Below are 17,823 nucleotides of genomic sequence, written 5' to 3' on the forward strand. Positions count from 1 at the left end.
ACAGCATTAGAGCACTTATAAAATGTCAAACACAATATGCTTTTCTTCCTATTGTGTATCTCATTTGATAGTAATAACTTACATTTTAGCTAAACACCTCATTATTGTCATCTTATAAGTTCTACTAGTCAGTCTCAGAGAACACTAACTCAAGGTGAAAAAGTTACCAAATGATGATGTAGAAGAGCTAATCATGAGCACATAGCACTTCAAACAATCGTGTGGTTTTCTTCAGATAGAACTAATAAATACATGGAACAATTAAAAGTAGCTATGGGTCCCCTTAGCAATAATCTGGTACTGGAAACATAAATATAACAGTGTAATACCATGAGATCTTTATGCTGAACAGTAGCCTAAAGCTAACATTTTTTTTAGATATTTTTCTAGGTAGGTAGACCTAGAATTCCTGACACTAATAACATAAATACATTTAAACTTAATGTTTTTGTTTTCTCAAAATATTCTGAAAGAGATGGTATGCATGAAATAAAAGCAAGGCACACAGTAGCATCATTTCCTGTTTTGAAATCAATACACTAGCACATTGTTATTGAGTTATACAAGTACAAATGCTTTTTATACTTTTTAGTGAAGATGCCAGATATAATATTGTCATTATAAATATAAGAATTCTGTTTCTGATTGTATGTTTATGTCAAAAGTCTTATTGAGATGGGGATGCTGATGACACAAATGCAATAAAAATCCCTTACTCATTTATAGCCAGTAAAACAATATTAGAAGATGATATATTCCATCTTCCTTTTGGTTAGTGAGTTGGGTCTCATAAATTCTCCATTATATTTACTGTTTTTTGAGATATAATTTTCATAGATTTTTATCTTCACCATTAATATTCTTTCAATGCTCTATATTACAAATTATGTATCCATATGCAAGCAGTGAATATATAGTTTTGTGGAAATAATCATGATAAATCAGAATAAGACAAATATCAGATTAGAAAGGGATTAGAAAACACAGGCTAGAAATGCCAACATTTATTAACAATAAGGTGTGGATTCTATTTGAGTGTCAGTGTACCCTGGAACCTCAGAGTTGGGATGAATTGCTTCTGTAAAGTATGATATATGACCTCCTAAGAGAATCAGCATTGTTGTGGAGTAAAATATCCACCTGAAGATAGAGCTAAAACATTTGTTAAAATGTACCACTAAGATAGTTCACAGTTAAAGAGCAAGGTGAGGAGAAGATCTATTGTTTGAATAGCATTCTGCTACTTCTCCAAACAAAGATCTCTGAACTCACAAAGCATGTGGATGCCAGGTCTGGGTGAAGAACATTATGAAAGCTCTGTAATGATCTGATGTCATCTGTGTCTACTGTGGAACACTAACAACTACATATTTTGCATTGTTTGCAGTGCACATCCACAAGATGTTTTCTTTTATTCAATATTGACTCTTGGCTCATGCCTATGACTGCATGCTTCTGAAAACTACCCACTATCAAAACTTCAGTGTTAAATATGCCTTGTCCCAGTTCTTTGATTTAACTAGTTATAATTCACAGCAATGGTAATTGGGAATCTTTTTATCTCTCTGAGAGGAAACAATAATCTCTTGTTGGCATTTTATTCTAAAGTGTATGTGTTCATTTAAGGAAATATTTACAAAAGAAAAGTGGAGGTAAGGTCAATCCTTAGACTTACTATTTCTAAAGCACTGGGGCTGTGATATAATAGGAAAAGAACATGAAGACTGATTCAGTGTCTAGGTTTAAACATTTTTGAGACATGATATTAGCTCTATTGTCCTGGTCACATTATGTATAATAACAAAATATTGTATCACTGTAATTCCTTCAGGGTAGACTCCTTTCAAATTGTGTCGAGGATTGAACAGAAGATAGGAAAAATACTTTTGTGTATTGTTTCCTTAAAAACTGAGCAGTAGGCAAATTGAGACTAAAAATATAAACAAATGCAGAAATATTTAAAATGCACAAAGGTGGAAGATTATGATTAATTAGAAAGCTAAGTTTCTTTAGAATGTCTTTCTGTCATTCATATTCAAATACAGGGTGCAATTCAACATTGCTGAAACCCCAGGCTCTGCAGGGGAATTCTGTCTTCCTGTCAGAAGCTTGACAAATCTGTACCTTCATGATATATGGACACTATTCTAACAAAAAGATCAACAAATAGCTTATCCAAATACCTGTGACTCAGGAGAAAACTAACAGTTTTAGGTGCAAACCTGCAATATTCTTGGCCATCTGCATAATGACTGAACCTAGCATAGGTTTACACAGTACACAATTCCTTTAGAATGTGCATGCCTTTGAAAGGAACAGAAGGCTATAAATTTCCTAGGGGAAAAAGTCTCTAAAGGGCCTCAGGTTCTGAAACCAAAGGACTCCAAGGTGAGGGGCCTGTACTGAATGTTTGAGGGGACAATAAAATGGAGTTCTTCAAGGGATAGCTGTGTTGCTCTTAAAACTTCTCATTGCTTCTTCTATGAAAGAAGCAGTCACCTTTCAAGGAACACTAGTAATAAATAGCCTCTCTTTTTCTGTGCTTATTGCAGGATGCTACAAGTTAAAACTAAACATTCAGTTCTCATGGCCATAGACTACTCACACAAAGGAAGAGGAGGAAAGTCAGGAAAGTAAGCAAGAGTGGGAGAAAATGCAGAGAAGAAAGATAAGAAAGATTGGAGTAGCATAGTCACAAAGGAAGAGGAAGCATGAATTTCTCTGATTTCTAATATTTGTACTTATGACTAAGCTGACCTTCAAGTTTCTACACTAGTAGACTGTAGCTTACTCTGTTAGATTGTGAGCACTGCCCACATTGTCATTCACATTGCAAGGGATATAGTGAAATTCCACTCTTACTGTCCTGTGAGGCACACAGGCAGGGGAATGTCAGCCTGTATTTCTGGACATAGAGTAAACACAAAGGTATCTAGTACACCCTTATCTGCAGGTTATCATTCTGTGAACGAAGCAAGGAACTGTAACATGATTTCCAAGCCTTTCATCTCCAAAGTTTCTTCTAAGATTTTTTTTGATCATATGAATTATGTCATTGGTTTTTGATTTTGTATACTGTAGAGTCCATGGTTTGAATACTATGTGGTGAGTGGTCCACATTTTTACTAATCAGATAAATATAATCTTTTATTTATTCATTTTTGAGATGAATAGCAGGAAACAGCTTTAGGTTAATTAAAATATAGCCATAAAATTTAATATAACATTTTTTATTAATTATTTGTGAATTTCATACATGCTTACAATGTATTTTGATCATTTTCACTCACACTCCTTTCCCTCACTCCTCTCAGGTCTATAATTCATATTTCCTCTAATGTATATTTCTTTCCACCTCATATCCTTTCTTTCACTGTGACCAACAATAGCTGCTACATTTTGGAAATTTGAAATAATGCATGCTATCATTTAAGTATGAAAATGATAAGTACATATAATATTGAAGTAGAAGTGAAATGTATTCACACACAAGTCTTTAGAACAGCAGAACAGGTAGAAGTACTCAGGTTAAGGACGCTGCAGAGAGAACATTTGAGGCCCCTTGCAACTTTAGTCCTTCTGTTTTTCCCTGATGTCTATAGATAGAACAAAGGTTCACCTTTGTTACCTGCACCAGGTAAGTGGAAAGAGGAAGGCAGAGTTAGAAGCAACTGATGGAGATTTGGAGAGCCTCTGTATCTCTCTGAGCTCTATCTCCTTCTGTAAATGTAGATACTGTACTATGAGACACAGTTATCTCTTTTTTTATCCTAAAGTGCCATGATTCTTTTTTTAAACATTACTTTTTTGAGCCTCGTTTTTCTTATCTATAAATAGGGAAGAATGCTTGCATCACAAGGTGACTTTAAGGATTAGAAGATAGTAATCTCATATCTCTTCTCATACAGGTCCATGTGGTTTCTGAATTTACTTAGCTGGAGTTTGAAGAGAGAGTTCTGAGAGCAAATAGCAGCATGGTTTGAAATGATTTGAATTCGGGTTTTCATGTGTTAAATGGTTTTAAGAAAGTCAGGATTTATAAAATGCTTTTAGTTCCAGGATATCTATGGAAGACCTTTACAGGCAACTTTTAGGGGAGGCTTAACCTAGTCTCCTTGACCTTGGATTTAGAAGAGACCTGCTTCTACTGTGCAGCCCTAGGATCTAGCACAGTGTCTAATAATGAAGAAGTATGTAGAAGATGCCTGTGGCTCTCACAAAATACCTTGAGTCCTGCTAAATCTTTTCCTTTAAAAACACTTCATACTCTCTAGACCCAGGGAGTTTTAAAATGATCAAAGATGATTTCCTAAATAGAGAAAATAACAACTAATAGAGTTACAAAATGAGCGGATGTTAAGGTTAATTTTTTAATTTAATTGTCAGCGACAGAGCCACTGGTGATAATTAGCTCCAAAGAATATAAATACTTGTAGATGAAGAATATGGAGATTGCAGAGAAAATAAAAGGAGATTTTTATTCTGACTTGGGTATGCATGTATTTATTTTCAAGTGTATAGTTGTCTTGTTTGCATTTGTGTCTACAAACTCTGTGCTTATCTAGGCCCTGTAGAGATCAGAAAAGTCCCTGGAACTGGATTTCCAGGTGTTTGCAAGCTGCCCTGTGAGTACTGGGATCAAACACAGGTCCTTTAGAAGAGGAAGTCTTTCCTTCCTTAAGAAATAGCTAATCAGTGTTGGGGAGATAGACTTTTCCTATTCTGTCATGATCTTTAGAAACAAGGCAAAGAGCGATATAATGGTTGTCAGTCTCTTAATAAAAATATTTAATATAAGAATATTAAAATTTAAAAGTACAATAATTTTAGTGAATGTAATTTTTTTCTTGTTGTTGAATTAGATAAGTCCTATGAATCCAAAATGGTGATGGAATATTTTGAAGGTCAAAACAAAAGTAATGGAGAACCTCAAATGGCTATGTGTCTGTCCCCTTTAGTGTTAATTGTGAACTTTAAACAGTTTCAAATCATCTGAGAGTAAAGTTTGGACTAAAGAACTACCTATATGACTAACGGTTTTAATTGGTCTGTGAACATGTCTATGGGCAATTGATTTAATTTTTAATTAAGTCAGGAGGGTCCAGCCTACTATGGGTGAAATCATCGCTATGTCAGTGGTCCAGGACAATATAAAAAATTAGCTAAGTATAAGCCTGTGAGAAAACAAGTGAGAGAGTATGTTTTCAATAGTGCTTCCCCAGAATCCCCACCTGTAGTTTCCTGTCTTGAGTTCCTAATGGAGGTAATAGATGAAAACTACCCTTTCCTCCTTAAGTCGCTTTTTGTTAGAATGTTTTATCAGAATAGCAGAGAAGTATTGAAGAAAAAGATTTAAACATATTCAGTTTAAATATATAATTTTCATTGTTTCAGTTTTCAAATAATGTTTAAGATTTGGATAGCATTTCATCTATTAAAGTAAAAAGGTAAACCTTGGGCATGTAAGAACAGGGAGTTTGTGATATAGCTTGGACAAGAAGAGGTAAACGTAAGGTAAAATTCCTTCTGGCTGCTTCTCAGTGTGTGGCATTGTGTCAGTCTCCTGGGGAGAACTGAAAATAAGAGGCTCCTATTATTATAAGTCAGGGGATGGGGCCTCTTTGAATTAGATCTATATCTCCTGTACTTTTGTCAAAAACAAGCTTATTTTGGAGTTTTTCTATTTTATCAAGTTTTAGTTTGAGTATATAATGCTTAACATGAATGACTTCATCTTGGTTTTATATTCTGAGGCTTTGTGCTAGACTGAAGTCCATGCTCTTCCACTAATTTTATTTAACAGTAGTTAAAAATGTCTATTATTTTAATTTTATTTAACAGCAATAAAATATATCTATTACTGAAATACATATAACTCTTCATGACATAAATCTATACTTATTTTTAACTAGAATTCACCATAGTCTAAGGAAAAAGTTTTTTAAGGTTTCTTTTTATCTTAGATCATATTTTGTGCACAAAATATTTTTATTGTTTAAGTAAAATAAAATAATCTATGATCTCTCTCTTAATTGAACAAAGAAAGAGAACAATGGATTTGGATTAACTGACATTCAACTTGATCTTCCTTCCATTTAAGGGTTCTACCAAGTTTTTGAATGTTACACAATACAGATCGAGATCCCTGCCCTGGAGAACTGGGGATAAGAGGTGCTTGGAAAAGGGTAGTCAATAAAATAATACTTGGGAAATAACCAATACAGAACCAGGTCCACATTAACTCCTCACTGTCAAATCCTCATCATTTAGATTAGAATTAAAAAGCACACTTTAATAAAAATGGTTAAATCGATCAATAACTTCTAAGGGTATCTTATCCTTTATGGACCTAGACAGATTCTTATATCTATACGGATATATAAAATCCTTCCAGATGCAAAATCATGATGGCACATAATAGACTTATTTTTAAAGGTCTCTATATAATTATCTGTTATAAGAACAACAATGGTCAAATGGTTTCTAGTGATGTTACAAGTGATAAAATGTAGCATTAACTAAACTGTAGGCCTAATTATATACTTTAATTTTATTTGATATAGGAGTTACCGAAGGAACAAAAATAATGTATGTGTTTTGACACTATGGAGACATCCTGAAACCTCTTTGTATCTCAGTAAATGAACTGGATTCAAGCTTGGCAAACAGGAAACTGGACCACAGACGACTTGCTTCAGGTATGTGAAAGTATAATTTACACCACTAGAATCCTTCAAAGATCCATTGACGATAAGGATGTTAATTACTTTTCAGATAATTACAGTGTGTCTTTGGTACAGCTGGCAGCTTCTTTTCCCTCCCGTACACACACATGTGCATGTTGGCATATGGCAAGTCTGTCCATTTCACTTTGTTTACTTGGGCCTTCAGTCAGTAACAAAAGGATAAAACAGGAAAGAACCTGCCTCATAAAAATTTTACTTCTAGAGATTTATGCAAAATAACGGGCATCAAATCGTTCATCAAACAGATGTTTCCCACCCACTGCCCTGGGAGTTTAAAGGGTGATAAACAGACCTGCGTAGAACTCAGAATGAAAAGAACAAATAAATGGTGATGTCCCAGCTTTTTGTTGTCTTGAAACCCTGGCAACATCGCGATCATTAACATGAAGCAAAGCATTAGGGAAGGTAACTGTTTTTACTCTCCCTTTGGAAGTTTGCTGATTGGGAACTATGCGGTGACAGAATGAATGCATTTTCTATTGGATTACTGGGAAAGCTGTTCTTGCTTGAATAAACCTATAAGGAATAAGGGAACCACAGATGACCCTGTGTGGGCTAAGAGCACAGGTCGCAGCCTCCTCTCTTGCTAAATATTGTACTATTGAGAGTCAAAGCAAGCCAAGCTATACAGCTCTGGGAAATGCAAATCTCCTGCTTGCTCAGTTGCAGTTTTCACTGTGATACAAGAGAAAAAGTTCATGTTACTTTGACATTCAACAGCTTTCCTGATAAAGGAGAAGTTAACAGTTGCCATTTTAACTGACAAAAACTTTGTTGAATTTCCAATGTTGTTTTAAAAAGCATAGGAGAAATCTTATTTGGGAAACTAAAACCAAATAGTGGTTTCTCACATGCCATCTTCTGTCAGCATTCAGCTGTCTCCGAGTTGTATTGTAATGACTGTCATGCAGTGATATGAAGTAGTCTTCCCAGAAGGCAATGCTCATCAATGATACCGTGTCTGTAGAGTAAGCTCAGCAGAACATATATTAACTGACATTTAGGGAGACAACTTGTTTAATAGACCTCATACGCATACAGATATACAGGACTTAGTGAGTGTGCGAAGTGTTGTTAAAAATGAAGAGTCAAGGAAACATAACACGCCATGCAGTAACGAGAATGGAGAATGAGCAAAATGAGCAAGAGTGCTTGAAGCCTGTTTGCTTTTCCACTTTTCTTCCTTAAGTGGTAGGAGAAAAAGGATTAGCTTGTCAACAGTCATGGGCTGGAACTGAAGCACTGGGGAAGCAGTTTTAACAGACTCCCGTGTTTCTCTAGCTCCACTCCCAACAGGGTTCTTTATCTTCTTTTTAGATGTAACCTTTTCTGCAAGGACTTAGGCTCTGCTGTGGATTTGTTTGTTTGCTTGTTTGCTTTCTGCCAATTATTTCCTTTAGCTTCTCTACACTGACAACTGCATTCAGTGTGGCCTTCTATGCACACTCTCTCCAGTCCTCTTAATCCTCCATTCTTCCTCTAACTCTGTGATTCCTTTGGGTTACTTTCCTTACATACAAAATATTGCATGTTAAGTATTTCAGTGGACTTCTCTGAGATCTGTTAAGTAAATATTAGAAAACTGAAAATGCAAAAATATACTCCAAGGGATCACATAATTAATAAATGAGGGAGCACACAACCTAGATGAAGGAACAAGACAAAGAGTTTGGGGTTACTGAAGTGTAGTATATTGGAGGAGAAGTTTGGAGAGCTGGAATTAAGGTGTCCTGGCTGCAATTCTGCCAAGAAATGCCAAGAAACTTTGAAGCTCAGAGGAAAACTGTGTAGGTCATGTTTGAGACATTTTGATAAGAAGGTAGTAATATCTCATTGTGAATATTTATTGTGCTATATAGTCATATTTCCCTATTTTCAAATAGAATTGCTTGGCTTTTACACTTTCATTTTGTGAGTTTTTTAATATATTCTACAGTAGTCTTTATAAAATATATGATAGGTAAATGTTTTCTACAATCTACTGATAATCTTCTTAAGAACTTAATAAACATTTGCATGGTTTGCTTTTTAAATGATACCTATTTTATCAGAGTTTCCCATCATGAATCATATTGTTACTATCTTTGTCTACTCTTAGATATCTAATAAAAATTTTCCTATGCCTTTCCAAAATATTTTGTAGTTGATATAATTAAATGAATGAGTCCTTTTGAGTAAATTTTAATACCAAGCTTGTTCTGTAATGTCATTTGCTCCTTTGGGAATAGATATGTGTTGTCTTTCTGCCTTGTATTACATTTGAATCCTACTGATTGTTACTGTAACAGCACTGTTTGTTAGTTATTCATTTGGCCACTCGTGACTTAGCGAGGAAAGGGTTACTACATGGTGCCAAACCTTGAAAGGTTATTTATTATTTTATTGTTTTAAATATAAATTTCTTTCTTCAAATATAATCTCATGAAAGTTTCCCATCCCTCAGTTCCTTCTAGGCCCTTCCCCTTTCTCCTTCCATCTAACTACATGCTTTCTTTCTCTCTTTAGAACACAGGAAAAACAAACAAACAAACCAAACAACAGCAACAAACAAACAAACAAAAAACAAAGAACTAAAGAAAGGAAAATAGAACAAAAGAAATACTCTTACACATTTTATTTCCTTTCTTTTTTTCTTTTTGTTGTTCTTTGTTTTTATTGACTTCCATTTTTGTTTTATTCTATTTTGGAAATGTTCACATTATTACTGCTGAGGAGACAGAATTCCAGACTGCCCATGTTATTTCCAGGGATGCTATAAATGGTAGTACATTTTTCCCCTGTTATCTGCTCAGATGGGATGAAAACCCTGGCCCTTTGTGCTCTGTTTTCTCATTGGTGGTCTGTTGTCCTCAGGAGAGTTGAGTTAAGGTGCATGCATTATTGGATGGAACTATGTGAAAGTTTTCTCTCTTATTTTCGATTCAGTCATTTGTTTATTTGATTAGTGTGAATATGTGATGGGATGGGAGGCTTCAGAGAATGATTTACAGGAATTGGTTCTTTCCTTAGAAAATGTAATACCAGGGATTCATCTCAAGCCCTCAAGCATTGGAGTAAGGGGCTTTCTTTTTATTTTCTTATTGAGTTATCTTGCCTGCCTATAAGTTCTCTTTCTTAATAATCTTTCCTTTCCTTGACATTTGTCTAAGAATCAAATGTCTCTGCACTCTTTTTACTCTCTCTCTCTTTCTCTGTATTCATCCATCCATCTACAAGCTTGCTCTCTCTCCCTCTTCCCCCTCTCTTTCCTATCAATCATTATCTATCTTGTGTGTGGTGTCTGTCTGTCTGTCTGTCTCTCTCGTGTGTGTGTGTGTGTGTGTGTGTGTGTGTGTGTGTGTGTGTTTGGTGTAGAATCTTATTTAGTCCAGACTGTTTTTTGAAGATTTACTATGCAGCCAAGACGGGTCTTAAACTTATGATTCTCCTGCCTCTACCTCCTAAATGTAGAATTAGAAATATGCCATCATACTTAATATGCATCTACAACTTTTATTGTCAAATACCCTATCTTGTACTAATCTATCACCAAATTCCAGCTACAATAATAGCCTCATTTTGTGTTACATATTTGGAATAATAATTTGTAGGTCACACATTGATCCAGGATATGCATCTTACACAAGCCAAAATAAAGTTTCTATAATGAAGAAATTTAAGGACCATTATGTGTTGCAAAGATTATTTAGTGTGGTTGCTTTTTAAGACAATAATTAATTTACCTTTAAACATAACTCAAAGAGGAATTATGAAATTCACTAACTTATAAAGTACTTACAGTTAAGGAATCACATAAATAATAGCTGAAGAGTTACTTAAAACAAAGGTTTTACTAGAAATACAAACAGCTCTTGACAACGAATCTTCCAGGCTTCATTCCTGGGCCAGGGAACGCCTGTAGCTTGGACAATCAGGAAGAGCCCTGGTGGAAGGCAGCATAAACCTAGGAGCAGGGAACTCTGGTGAAACAAAAGGCAAGCCTTGGTCAATCAAGACAACACAACTTGACAGCAGCAGAAGCAGAAGGAGTGTTGCACTTGCCAGAGACAGATGAATACAGCCCTCTTTCTGACCTGTTTTGTGAACCCTGATGAGACCCTCTCTACATTTCATAAAGAAGGGCACAATCAGCAAACTTTCAAAGTAATGAATATTCTTAGGACTAATACAAGATAAAGATTTGTGGTTTCTTTTTGGTTTCATTATAAAAGGCTTACTTGTGGATGGAAAGCCTCCCATGAATATTCCCAGGCTGCTAAATAAACACAGTGTGGTTTTTAGATAGGTGATGTTTATAACAACTTTACATTCATGAATTTTTTTTAGTAAAATAGAAATTATAAGCATATCCTATTGCTAATATTCAGGAAACATTTACACATGACATGCTTTGTTTTGTGGAAATTTATTTGAACAGGTTCTCTGCATAAAAATCAGATGGAGAAGCCCAAACTTAAACATTCAAGACTCTAGCATCAACAGAAATATTTTATATGTCATTTGAACTGTAGTTGCCAAAAATTCTTAATCACAGTGTCAGATATTAGTTGAGTATACAATAATTAATATTAACAAAAAATGATCCCATTTCACGCATAGATTTTAAGGTTGTATAGGTTATCAGATTAAAATACTTGCCATATATGTTTATAGTAACTTTAAAGTATTACTATAATTAAAGTCAAAGAATCTTTAAAAGACTTTTTGGTATTATTATAAAATGAAATGGCACTAAAAAGTCAAAGCAATAACACAGAAAGCATTTTATTACAAAAATAAATTTCTTTTTGTAATAAAACATATGAAATATCATGCTAGAGTTGGTTTTAGGGAATGATGTAAATAGGTTACATTTTATCTTCATTGCTCTATTTATTGGACAACTCCTTCTGTTTGAAGAATAACCGTGACTACACTATATTTCTACATTAGAGCAGAGCAGGGTAATGGATGAGGAAAGACCATATATGAATTCATTGGGATGCTGAAGTACTTTCAAAAAGTACTCCCTTAATTCCCAAAGGTATATATATCATTTATAAAATTAAATGAATTAAAAAATAAAAATAAGAATGAGAGATGCTTTGATGAACCTTATTTTTACTGTGATGGGAGTTTTCTCAATGATGTAATTCCATATTCACACTGCTTTGATCAGGTCTGGTAGGTGAGTAGACCGCTTTGAGATACACCAAAAAAGAAAAAAAAATGCATCTCCTTGACACAGTCCCACTTACGATGCCTAATTTCAGAAGTTTCTAGGTGTATAGAAAATACCATCTTGAATAAAATTCAGCTTGTATAATAGAGGTTCCCATCTTGCATACACCTACTAGTTGAAATACTCCAATCATTGACAGTACATTGTTTTTCTCTCAACTTTTTTTTCAGTGACAAAATTACTGAATATCATGAAAATTCCTAAAACTTAATTTATCATATTTTGCATCTTTAAACATTATAGTCATGCCTCAAGCACAGTGAAATATGTCTGCAGTAAAGCAAAATTTTTCATGGCACACATTTACTGTTCAAGAAACCAAACCATAAAGCACAGATTTTAGGGCAGTAAAACTATTTGAAACAAGCATTCTATTGGATACAATGGTATGCGTCTATTATGTATATTATTTCAGCCACTAACAAGATATTATTGCATGCAGAATTGGAAAACAATAGGTTGTATGTTCTCTCATTGGCTGGTGCAAATTGCTTCTAATACCTTCCATGCAAAGCTCTCTGGTTTTCTTTTCTATGACCCTGCCAAAATAAACCATGCCATATGATTTCCTCTTGGATGATTAGGTGAGTTTATTTTGATAGATACTGTAGATGAAGTGCCCCCACAACAATAATAAAATGTGTTACCTTTGCAAGTAACCTACAGGTAGCAAAAACTTTCACCCCAGGAGTTGGCATGCTTTGAGTAGAAATGAAACCCAGAAAAGGCATGGAGTCTTTTCCTAAAACTGAAAAAAAAAGTCTATTTAACAAGTGCTACCCTACTACCAGGCTTGGGAACTGTTAAGAAAGCCTTGGGGAGTCCTTATTCTTAGCTACTGCGAGTTCAAAAAATGAATAGGATGACCATAGTCAAAGAATTTCTTTTTCAATATTAAATCTTAAAATTATCAAATCTGTCCATTCTCACATGATACTGAATTGTTTTTTTAAGTTAAGAAATTTGGTGCATAGAATAGTCAAACAAAATATTGAGAATAGTTTGGCTACAATTAAAACAAACCTTTGTTATGTACTGCTTATTATGTATCTCAGACTTCAACCGGGACATTTTCGTGTGAATAGTTTAGTGCATTGTATTTATTCATATGCCTTTATTCCTTCTAAAGGTAGTAGAAATACAACCATTTAATGACTACTTTTAAAAAACTATCTAAAATGTTCTAATGACAATTGAAATTAACATTTTTCTTCTCTTTGCTATGACGTAGACATTCCAAACTTGATGGTTAATTATTAGGCCTTAAAATTGCTTCTATTTCATAATTGGATAGATGAAATAGATCACTTGTCTTGAATTGTCTCAGATTGATGACTAAGCAGGTCTTTATTACTGAGCAGCCAGCCATTATTATCAGTTGCTTTTGGTTTTGGAAAGATTCACAGAGACCAAAACAAATACCAGCCCTCTCACCCCACCCATATCTTAACTGTAATGACAATAATTAAACAAACAAAATAATATATAAATATATAATATATTATGAGACATATACTCTCATCGTATATTGTACTGGAGAGTATCAGGGAAAGAATGAATGGGAGGTGTTACTGTGAAGTGCCTAAGCATCTCTAAGAGGTTAAAATTAAGAAAGTGTGCAGATGACATGAAGGTGATGTACACAATTATACTGCAGAACATCTTCTTCAGTCAAACAAACACAAAACATCGAGGCAATATTTTGACTTATATATTTGAGAAACAAGAAGATCTGTGGGCTAGCTAGTCCAGAGGCAGGGCATCTAAGGTAAATTGTTTGGAACCCTTGTATTTGTGTTCTTTGATCAGGATTGACTGAGGGAGTTAAGAGTGGGGAAGGGAAGATGATTAGCAGCTATTGCAGCAATCCCTGTGAAAGATGGTACTCGCATGACTCATAGTGGTAGAAGTGCAAGTGGTTAGATTTTTATAAAGTTTCAAGTAGATATAATTTGTGAGATAGGTAGAATACAGAAAAGATTGAGATAGTAGTAATAGTTTTGTTCTGATTAAATACAAACATTGAATTTAATGAGATGAAGAATCTTAAGAATAGAAGAACATTGAAAGATAAGGGGATCCCCAACTGTAGGTCTAGAGTTGTGAGCTCCTATGAGCCTGGGTCATCTCTCTCTCTGTGTATTTCCTGGTCATGATTTTTAACCCCTGTGGGTTAGGGGAGGATCTAGGGGGAGAGGGAGGAGGAGACAGAGGTAAAACTGTGGTTGGTATGCAAAATGAATAAAAACATTTTTCTAAAAATTTTAAAAAAGAAAGATAAGGGGCTTGTAAATAGGTTTACTTGAAGAAGGAAGAGGTGTGTTAAAATAGTCTTGTCTAATTCCATGTATTATTTAAAGCTTGCATAAGACCATTCGGGTTCCACCAGTTTGTTTTCAGTAGAGACGACCAATGTGTCAAGATGAAGACACAGGAACTAGTTATCCACATTTTGGGGAATTTGGGGTTGTAGAGATGGATCTATGGGTACAGGATTTGGTATACAAGTGTAGGGATCCAATATTTTAATTCAAGAAACCACAAATGGTCTGCAAACCTAGCATTTCTAAGGTGAGATGAGAAAGAGACACAGATTTCTCAGTAGATCTTCAGCTGGCTAGCCTGGTATATGCAGTGGTGAATAACAAATGAGACCCTGATTCAAAGTGGTTGCAGGCAAATGACCATAGCACAGGATGTTTCATTTGCACATCTTCATGGCTTCTGGTGTGGCACACACATATCCCTTCTTTATATAAAAAGTAAAGTGTATTTGATGCTGTGTTCAACTTGCTTATAAAGAGAACAGTGGTAAGTATTTAAAATTATTTTAATAAATCACAAGAGTGTAATACATACCTATAGAAACTGAGTTTCCTGGGAGAAAGAAGAGAAGGGAAGATGATATAAAGATGGTGGTCATAGAGAAGAGACAATTGTTAAAGCTCTGTAGATATGCAAAGAGCAGCGATTGCAGAATCCCTGAGCTTTAACATTTATTAATCTGAATATGAGTCATGTGCTATTCTGAAGAGCCAAATGCTGAAATCAAGTACACTGCCAGGTGAAATGCTGCTCATACAACAGACTTGTGTAAAATGAAGATGACTATGTGTTTTGTGGGCAGTCTGTCATTGAAATCTATGACATCTCTCACTGACAGGAAAACTAAACAGATATGTCGGACATACCCAAGATTCTCAAACTAATTATGCCACTTTCATGATCAGAAACAGAAATAAGTGCCAAATATTTGAGATGATGAGCAACATAATAACCTTTAATATTATGAGTAAATATAGCATGACCTTGTACTCTATTGTCAAAGTCATATGACTAATATCTTCTAATAAAAGTAAATAAAGATGGTGACTCCTAGGTTCTGCCTGATTTAATAACTGTGCTACTTACTCATTGTTGTTCCTTTATTTTCACTCTTTGGTTAGAAATAAAAGTACCTCAATTTCTAGACAGATGCCCATTTGATAGTACTCAAGATTTTATGGACATATCGTAAACTAAATATCAGTACCATTTTTTTTCTTGAATGTCCTCCATGCACACCCTTTTATGCCTTTTACAGGCTTTAGAAATTTAGGTGATTTCCTATTTTATGTTTTTTTTTTCCTGAGGTGCTATTACCAATGTATTTTTACTCATGATTGATTGTAGCAGGGTTTCTTGGACCTGCAGCCCCAAATACATGCCATCAAAGACTTATTATTAATTATGAAGGTTAGGCATCAGTGTAGGTTTATTTCTAATTAGCTATTTTTTCTTTAGCTCAAATTAATCCATTTCTATTAATCTCTGTTCTTCCATGAGGCTTGGTTACCTCATCTATTCTAATACTGTCTATTCTGCTTCCTGTTTCTTCTGTGTCTGCCTGGGCCACAGATGGGTGGCCCCTGGCTCACTGGCTTGCTTCCCTTTTCTTCTAGCCCCACCTTTCTCTTTTTTTGCCTACCTATTGGCTGTTCAGGTTTTTATAAGAACAATAAGGTGCCTTAGTCACCATACAAGCGACTTTTTATTAAATAAGAATGCCCTTTACCTTAGGATTGTTTCTATGCTTTATTCTCCTTTAACTGAAATTAATCCTTTCCTATTAATCTATTGCTTCCCAAGATTGGTTTGCTTCATCTACATATTGTGCATCCTACTTTCCTGTTTCTTCTGTGTCTGTCTGTCTGTCTGGCTGGCTGGCTGGCTCCTGGAGAGCTGAACCCTGGATGGTTGAGTGACTCCCCTTTTCCCTTTGCCCACCAACCACACCTATCCCTCCTCTGCCAGGCTAGTGGTTGTCCAGCTTTTTACTTGAACAATAAAGTACCTTCGGCAGGCAAAGTGAAACAGCAACACATCTTTACATACTTAAACAAACACAACGTAAATAAAAGCAACACACCTCTGCATAGTTACACAAATACAACATAAACAAATGCAATTCTTTACATAGTTAAAGAATTATTCTGCAACACAAGCAAATATAACTCATCTTTACTTAAACAAATATTCTATTCCACACTAAGTGTATCATGTTGTAGAAGTTTTTTTCAGTTCTCATTATATGCTGTCTTCAAAAAACATTTAAATAGTTTTCTCATCTGTATCTCTCTCAGCCACAAACCACACACCTTGGGCTTAGTGCCCTGCTCTTCTCAATGTATTTTACTCCATCTGTTTCCTGTACGCATTTCCCCAGTGAGTAGATCTGGGTTAGGAACTGTCCAATGAAACAGTTTACCAGTGGGGAAGTACTGATTCAACCCCACTCCAAACTGGAGTTAGCAATTACTCCCTTTGCTTTACCCTGAGACATGGACCAGTACTACTCATGCATTGTATCTATGTTTTACATATATTATTTCTTCTTAAATACCCTTTTCCCATGTTTCTTTATAGAATTCAACCTCCTCCTGAGAGACATGGGGTAATCAGAACTTCGTGTAACTTCTCATGACCTTCCCTTTCTGAATATGAGCATTATATGTGCCTGTGATTTTTTTCTTCCTCTCCTACTTGAAGCGGAACTTGTACACATCATTCATCTCTCCAAAGCCTCAGAATGCCTAGAGTAGCTGAGGAATTTAATGAGGGCTATAGAGTAGGAGAAGGGGTATATTAGTGAAGGCTTAAGAAAAATCTCTTTTTAGGATGACTAGCTTTAATCATAACTGGGATTTAAATTCATTTCAATAATATACACCCATTTAAGATAATGGTGCTCTATGTTATGAATTATTCCATAGATGATCACGCTGAAGAATAAGAGAGAAAAATTGGTATTAAACCTAAGGAAACTATACTATTATTATCATGATCATTATTATTTTATTATTATTATTAATTTGTTTTTGCAGGAGTATTAAAAATAGTTTTCAAGACTAAACAAGACTAAATTATGTAATAGGAAAATATCTGAGAGCAAAATTAAAAACTATCATTTACTAGCAAGTTGAGAGCTTATCATATAATTTCCCCAAGAAAATATACTTGGATATTTTCCACCTAATTTTGCTACAGTAGGGAGGGTTACATGAATAAAATAAATGGAACTCAGATTTGAGTCTGAAGTAACCAGAATACAAGTTTGGGCTAGTCATATTCATAAAAATAATACATTTACTTCTAAGATAAATCTATGTATAGATCCTGCTGCAAGCATTTTAATCCTTACATGTATCAGACACTCACACTTTATTCCTAATTGGTGATGTCAACTCTGAAATTCACAAATGATTCAGTTGATGTTTCATGAAAAACTCAAGATAATAATATAATTAATAAAATCTGTAAGTTGGGAAAACAACTTAAATACACAACAGAATTAAACATTCTTAGCATGCTGAAGAT

The 17,823-nt window shown here is 34.7% G+C and overlaps 1 protein-coding gene across 5 annotated transcripts in view; it reads left to right on the forward strand.

The window, feature by feature from the left end:
* Positions 1 to 17,823, forward strand: part of Lrrc4c (leucine rich repeat containing 4C) — a 1,351,357-nt gene that overhangs the window by 797,802 nt on the left and 535,732 nt on the right. For all 5 annotated transcript variants that reach the window (XM_075961517.1, XM_075961518.1, XM_075961519.1 and 2 more), the window contains one exon: positions 6,564 to 6,698. The gene's annotated coding sequence lies outside the window, so the exon portion shown is untranslated. The remainder of the gene's footprint in view (positions 1 to 6,563; positions 6,699 to 17,823) is intronic.

The sequence above is a fragment of the Microtus pennsylvanicus genome, chromosome 2 (genome assembly GCF_037038515.1).
Source record: "Microtus pennsylvanicus isolate mMicPen1 chromosome 2, mMicPen1.hap1, whole genome shotgun sequence".
NCBI classification, from domain to species: Eukaryota; Metazoa; Chordata; class Mammalia; order Rodentia; family Cricetidae; genus Microtus; species Microtus pennsylvanicus.